Below are 6536 nucleotides of genomic sequence, written 5' to 3'. Positions count from 1 at the left end.
ACCAGTCGCCCCCCGCCTCCCTCCTCCTCTGGCCAAACAGAGGCGGGGCTCCGGCGATCGACGTCGGCGATTGGCGGCTCCTCGCAGGCTCCGAAGGGCAGGGATGGATCCGCCAGCACAGGCCGGTCCTTCCTGGGGTTGTTGGGTCAGCGTGGGTGGAGGGAGTCGCTGGCGGCGAGCTTCGCGGCGGAGGGGGCTTCGGTGGATTTAGGGGCTCGGGCTACGGTGGTTCCTGGCCGTGTTTGAGAGGCTGGGCAGCTCCGCACGATCAAGTGGAGTCGAACGGGGGTGCTGGAAGAGTGGGGGAGGCTCTGCTGGCGATGCACGGCACCGGAGCGTGGCAGCGACAGCACTGATCGGAGAAGAGGAAGAAGACCCCCCCTGATGATTTGCTGGTTGTGGGGGCTCCATGGGGATGGCCTGAAGCTGCCTGAGTGGCTGGACGAGCTCAGGGGCCCTTCTTATAGGCGATCGAGGTCGGTTCTGCGGCGGCCATGGATAGGATCGACGGTGAACCGCCGTTCTGTAGTTGCAGGGCGACATGGCGACGACGTGCGCTAGGGGATGAGCTTGCGGATAAGCTTGAACTGCTCCAGGGGCAGCTGGCGAGCGAGGGTGGCTCGGGCGGCGCCGTCCGCGGCAGAGGCTGCTGTGGCCGGCCGCTAGCTGTCGTGGCCGACCTGACAGCGGCGCTGTAGGGCTGCAGGGACGACTCTGCGGCGAGGGAGGGGGCAGGCGTGTTGGCTGCGAGTGGAGAGAGGCCAGAGAGGCGTGGGGAGGCGGCAGTGCGACGCGGCGACTCGGTGCACGCGCGTGCAAAACGTGCGCTCTGGGCGCGCCCAGCGCACGCGCGCTACGTGTTCGGCATAATGCCAGGGCATGCTAGGAGGCTGTGGTGAGGTTGGGGATTAACAGGTCGTGGTTAGTGTCATCTAGGAGCTTAGTGGACATGCTAGTTTGTCCAGAGGTGCAAGGTCACAGTGCAAAGACAAAAATCATGCCGAAACTATCGATGCCCTCAAGGTGTTTGACAGAATGCCAATGTCATCTAGGCAACTCTTGGGGTGGCCAAAAACTCTAGATCAGTGCCTCTCTAGATGTAGGTGATGATGGCATGATCATTTGGGCAAAGCCAGAAACTTGCTAATGCAAGTTTTGTAAATCTTCAGTTTTGGACAGAAAGAAAAAGGCCTCATTGCATATACTTAAAATCCTCCAATGGGTCCACTCTCCTGGACTTAAGGGTTTTGTAGGGTGGGTTATAAGCAGGAGAAATCTCAAGGGCACTAGAGCAAAATAAAATAGGGTTCCAGTAGAAAAAGCCAAACTGGACCAGAAAGAAGATGAGTTTGATTCACTCAAATTTTTCAAAGAACATCACTGGGTTTTTGCATAAAATTGAATTATATGCTACCACTAACATCCCATAATTTTGGTGGAAGCTTTAAAGAAATCTTTAAATAGGTTGTAGTGAAAAAATTGCCAACTGGACCAGTTTCGAAAACTTGGTCTAAAGTTCAAAATATCCAATGAATGAAATATATTTTTGCATAAAAGTGATTTAAAAACATCACATGACATCCACAAATTTTGGTTGGAATTTTAAATAAATTTATCAAAGGGTTGTAGTGCAAATAGAGCTCCAAAATTTAAGAAAAATCACTTTTAAGGAATAAAGCTCAGAGAGAAATAATTATGCAAATAAATCCACTGATAATAGAAATGTTTTTCTTGAGGGAAAAGGCAAGTCCAATAATACATTTGGAAAGTTTTCACTTGGGGTAAAAACTCCAGAAAAATCAAAGAAAGGAGTGGTTCTGGAAGTCAAGGAAAAACCAGAAAATGAAAATTTTAATTTCCTGGCAAAATTTTAATAGGCAAATCATGTTTAAAATTTTGGGGTGTCACAAAGATGCGGTTAGAAAGGAGCAGAACGTCTTCCTACTCATACGGCAACAAATCGGCCGCAGACAGCATGGTCCGCCTTTGACCGCCATGTGCAAGGTTCGTGCTATCTTATTCAATCTCACCATGGTTCCATCGTACCAATTCATGCGGTGGCCCGTTGCATGGCTGATCCCAATGTTGGACAAAGGTTCTACGGGAACGGTGTCACTGTTGTAAATGTTGTGCAAATTGATGTTGGTACCCTCCTGTACATATGCAAGCCAATCTCCACTCGCACCGAGCCTAACCTGTGAAACAGTGGGCAGGGGGAGAATTAGGAAATGGACATGGAAGTAGTCTTTAGAATGCATTTACTATGTGATCAAACTCATCTTACCTGCTCATTGGAGGAAATCCGAGTGCTCCTCAACGTCGGCATCTCAAGGGGCGTCAACTTGCAACTACGGGCACGCCGCGCTGGAGAGACCCCCAAGGAAACATCCTCGTGTGTTCCACGGAACATCAAGATGTATTTGTATGAGTAGTTTTTCTTGTGAGAGAAAAGGATGAACGAGGGAAGGCCTCTAGAGATAGAGATGGACACTACTACTACCAATGTGCTGGCCCGTGCGTTGCAATGGATCCAAAGTAGTAGAATAATACTTGTTCACGTGCTTGAAATATAAACACTCTAGTTTTGATATACATGTGTCAGCAGACATGACAGCTTGTCCATGGAAGTTGAACCACGACGACCATCATGTTTCTTGTTTCTACCACAGCCACACCCACATGCGATTCCCACGACGCCGCTCCAACCCACGACACAATGTCCCCCGACATGGACATGGATCCTCTGACGTGGCTATCACTGTGTCAGGACCCCGATTCCAAGTCACATCGATCTAGCCGGTAACACCTCATATCACTTTGCGGCCTCACGCACGGTATTCCCACGGGTGTCGCCTTACCATGGCCCGGGACCGTTTGCGCCTTTTGGCTCACGTATATGATAGTGTCGCTAGCATCCATATGACAGAGAACCCGTGCCGACATGTCTAGTCGTGAACCCAAAGTGGCACTAACTTACAGGGACAGGCATACATGAATCAACATCGAGCATGTTGGTCAGTAACGTGTGAATCCGGGATGTAGCACTGGGCTAACAGGACTCCGGTGAACCGGGCTGTAGTAGGCTAGGCAGGACTCCGGATGTCACTGCATGACATTTCCCCAAAGGGACAGACACAGGAACGAAGTGAATCACATGCCGGCCAGTCAAGTGTTCCGGAGTAGTAGTGCTGGGCTAGCAGGACTCCGGTGAACCGGGCTGTAGCGGACTACTATGGCTCATGGTAGCACAAGACTACATTTCCCCATAAGAAAGGCTACCAAGGATAAACAACTAGGTTGTCGGATCCCACACATACCAAGCATTTCAATCATACACACAATATGCTCAATATGTGCAATACAACATGGCATCACAACAAGACTCTACGACTCAGAGTATTATTCATTAGGCTCCGAGGAGCGAGATATTACAAACATGGGTCTCATGACCCAACAATCATAGCATACAAACAAAGCACATGCGGAAGCTTAACATGTCCGAGTACAGACATCTATAAATGAAAAAGGCTGAGAAGCCTGACTATCTACCGGATCCTGCCGAGGGCACAAGATCGTAGCTGAGGTAACAAGCTAAACGTCGAAGTCCAAGCGGAACTACTAGCGAGACTGATGTCTCTCTGCAAAAACATAAATTAAGCAAACGTGAGTACAAATGTACCCAACAAGACTTACATCAGAACTAGCTACATATGCATCGGTATCAACAAAGGGGTGGTGGAGTTTGATTGCAACAAGCCAGCTTTGACTCAGTGGCTAACCTGAACTATGACTGCAAGTAACTCTTTTGAGGTGGCGCACACGAGTCCACATATTCACCATACCAATACACCACTATGGACCCGCTCCCGTCTCCCTGCGAGAACGCCATCCATAGCACTCACACTTATCTTGCGCATTTTAGAATATCCACTTTCACTTGTCTATGAACTATGCAAGGGGTCCAAGTTTCCATATCTGAGGAATCCGACTATTCGAATAGATAATGATAACCCTGCAGGGGTGTACTTCTTCACACATGCTCTCGCCACTTATCGCCCTATACACGTCATGTACCTCGGCAACCTTCAAGCGGAAGCCGGGCGAGGGAGTCAGCCATGACCTGACTAACCAACAAGTCTCTAGTCCAGGTTTATCGCCTATTTGGGTTCCATCCGCAAGGAGATCCGGTCGGGGTGACGCTCACGGCCCCAAACAATGTGAGCAGGGATCCCAAGCCCACCATTCGGGTGCCACTTGGTACACCGTGCCACTGTGCCTAGTCTGTCCCAAGCCCACCTGTACCGGGTGCCACTTGGTAGACTACTAACACTACCTACAAACACCAGAAACTAGTTGCAACTCCTGGACAGAGATCGAGATGATTAATAAGCCGAGAGGGGCCGAGTTACCGGAACCCAATGTGTGGTAGTAACTGTTCATGGATCACAAACACAGAACTCAGTTCCTGAGAATAGCTGCAATGAGACAACCGACCATGTACTCCTACATGGCCTCTCACTGCTACCTTTACCAAATCGTGTTCACACACTTAGCTCTCAACGGTAGGACATGTTCATCACCATTCCAATTCATTCCCGATGAATCAGACCTGACTCAACTCTAAGCAATAGCAGGCATGACAAACAATCATGAATGAGTAGGCACACCAGGGCTCAAACAACTCCTACTCATGCTAGTGGGGTTCATCTATTTACTGTGGCAATGACACGTCATGCAAAGGAAAGGGGTTCAACTACCGCAGCACATAACAGTTGAATTGCTGTTGTCCTAATGCAGTAAAAGAGAGCAGGAGCAAGAGAGTGGGATTGTATTGGAATGAACAATTGGGTTTTGCTTGTCTGGCACTTCTGAAGATGATATAGCTCTTCATCGGTGTCATTGAACTCATCGCCGAAACATACACCCACCGAGGGGGAACAGCCACCGGCAAACAAGAGGGAACACAATCAATGCAATGCAACAATATGATGCATGATCATGACATGGCAATATGATGTGATTTGGCCTAATGCAAGTAGCAACACAATTAAGTGTAGTTGGTTTGAACCCAAGGTTCAAATTCAAACTCCACATATGGTTATTTAAATGCCATTCAATTGATTTGTCCTAAACAGTAGCTATAAGTTGTTCTAACATGCATGAAAATGGTACAGATGGATATATTGGATTTTTCTGATCATTTTTCATATATAATTTATCTTATTTGGAGTTACGGTTGAATTTCTATGATTTTTAGAAGTTTTAACTATTTTCTGGAATTTTCTAAACCTTTTTTGATTTATTAAAATTTCAGAAAATAGTTACAACGTCAGCATGATGTCAAGATGACGTCATCAGGTCAACACAGCTGACCGGGGTCAAACCTGAGTTGTGGGTCCCACATTCCATGTCACTGTGCCGATTTGGTTTAGATTTAAACTAATCCAAAACTTAACAGGGGCTGGCCCCACCTGTCATGGACCCAGGAGGTCATTAGGTTAGTGCCTAATGGCGTTTTCGCCGGAGTTAGGCCGTCGTCCATGGACAGACGCAGCGGAGGTGCTCGGGAATCGCCCACAGGGCTCGGTTCGAGGTGTGCTTGGGCTCGTTGGAGAGCCCTCGCTGGCGCGCGTCGAACGGTGGTGGTGGCCGGGCCTGTGGTTGCCGGAACCGACAACGGCGAGCTCGTGAGCGGCGGCCAGAGCTCGGGTGAGGTCTGGTTCGGCGCTGGTGCTCACAAACGAGCGAGTTGAGGCGCTGGGGGTGCTCTACGGGTCGCGGCAAGCACAATGGGTGCACGCCCATGACCAAATGGTCACCGGGGCTTCGCCGGTGACGAGCCCGTGCGGCGGTGGCTGCTATTAGCAAGGGGGCGGCGGCTACGGCAATCAAACGGAGGCGGAGTTAGGGGGGAAATGACCGGGGGCTCACAACGGTTGCAACGGGGGCCTCGGCGAGCTGGGGGAGGGGCTGGTGACGTCAGAAGGTCGCCAGCGATCTCGGGGTAGAGGCGGCGAAGATGGCGGTGCAGAGGGTGATGCAGGGCGTCCGGCATCGTGTGAGTTGACAGAGAGGCGCGGGAGATGGAGGCGGAGCCCGTGGACAGTACGGGGAGATGAGGGAAGCACGGTGGCTGCGGTGGTGCTCGTTGGCGCACTCCGGCTCGTTCGAGCGGCCGCGAGGGAGAGAGCAGAGGAGAGGAGAGGAGAAGTGGATAGGCCAGGGAGGTCGGGGCGGCGCCGAGGAGAGGCAACGCAGCGTCACACTGGCAGGGGAGGCAGGCAGGCGAGCTGGTGGCGTGGCGCTCTGCCCGTGCGCGCGTGTCGGCCACACGCCTGGCCGACTGGCGCCAGGAGGACGACGGTGATGGTGGGCTCTGGTGGGCTGGCTACGGCTGGGCCTCTCAGGTAAGGCCAGGTGAGTTCTCCCCTTTCTAATTTTATCTCTGTTTTTTTATATTTCTGACATTTGTTTTAATTTGGTTTTTGAACCAAACTAATTTTTCTGCTTCTGACAATTTTTGCAGGGACTAAATG

This window comes from Triticum dicoccoides, chromosome 6A (genome assembly GCF_002162155.2).
Source record: "Triticum dicoccoides isolate Atlit2015 ecotype Zavitan chromosome 6A, WEW_v2.0, whole genome shotgun sequence".
Classification (NCBI taxonomy): domain Eukaryota; kingdom Viridiplantae; phylum Streptophyta; class Magnoliopsida; order Poales; family Poaceae; genus Triticum; species Triticum dicoccoides.
This window is presented reverse-complemented; position numbering follows the sequence as displayed.